This window comes from Aptenodytes forsteri, unplaced genomic scaffold (assembly GCF_000699145.1).
Source record: "Aptenodytes forsteri isolate BGI_AS27 unplaced genomic scaffold, ASM69914v1 Scaffold476, whole genome shotgun sequence".
Lineage (NCBI taxonomy): Eukaryota > Metazoa > Chordata > Aves > Sphenisciformes > Spheniscidae > Aptenodytes > Aptenodytes forsteri.
The window spans coordinates 188952-190064 of record NW_008794216.1 but is presented as its reverse complement, the minus strand read 5'-3'; positions in this window follow the sequence as shown (position 1 = coordinate 190064).

Sequence of the window (1113 nt, the reverse complement as noted above, 5' to 3'; positions counted from 1 at the left end):
CCAAGTTCTGTTTAAAAAAAAGAAACGACCCCAAATCCTCCACTCTGTGGCTGACTTCTCCTCCCAGCCTGAGCGTGACGGCAGCCAGAGGAACAGGCCGAGCCCTCTCCCCTCTGCTGTTATCAACGCTCTGCGCTTGGAGATGCGGCTTCCAGCCTTTCAAAATACAATTAACGTAACTCCTTCTTGGACTAATTAGGGAGCAAGGATGATGGAGAGGCGTCCCCACGCTCCCGCGCAGCAGGGGAAGGGATTTCCACGGGGATTCGGACAAAAGGGAGACTAAAACCTGGGGGGAAAAAAGTGGTTTGCCCAGCGTTCCCCGGCACGGGGGCTCGTCCTGTCCTCACCGTGTGTCCTCCTCCGTCACCCGGACGGCGTCGCGGAAGCCGAGGGAGGAGAGCTGCTTGTGGTAGAAACCACCCTGGAAGGGGAAAGCGGGGTCAGCTCTTACGGCAGCAGGGGCTCTGCCTTCGAAGGAGGACAGCTCGGAGAGGCGGGGAGGTTTCGGCCGTGCCTGCCCCCCGCTCCAGCCCCCAGCCCTCCCGCCGGGCACACGAGACCCTTCGGATGGGGCTCGTCCTCTACGCCAGCATCCTGGGATCCCAAACTCTCTTCCCAGCCAGCTCTGGGAAGCCCAGAGCCACACTCTTACCCAGCTCTTCGGGGTGCAGGTCTGGCAGCAACGCCCCGAGAACGGACGGTACTTGCCCAGAAAAGGGATGAAAATCTCCAGTTTCTGCCCCGAATCGCAGACCCAGGTTTTCATCTGAGGAGGGAGAGAAATACAGGGCGGGGAGAGGGATGGCACGAACCCTGCTCGTCCTGGGAATACCAAATGTTGGTGAACGCTCCCCAAAACGCACTCGCACGGCGGGGAGAGGTCCTGTTACCGGGCTTTACTGGGGAGAAATAAAGCAAATTTATCTGGGATCGAAGGGGCGGCCACAAAGGGGAGACTCCAGCTGGTTTCCCCCCCGGCCCGAGGGGCCGCTGCCCACCTCTCCGGCCAAGGAGTCACCTTCGTTTCTCCGCCGCCGTCACCGGAGGAACGTGGGGACCCGGATCCGGTGGGATCAGCCCCCCGGGAGGGGGCGGGGGGGCTCAGGCAGC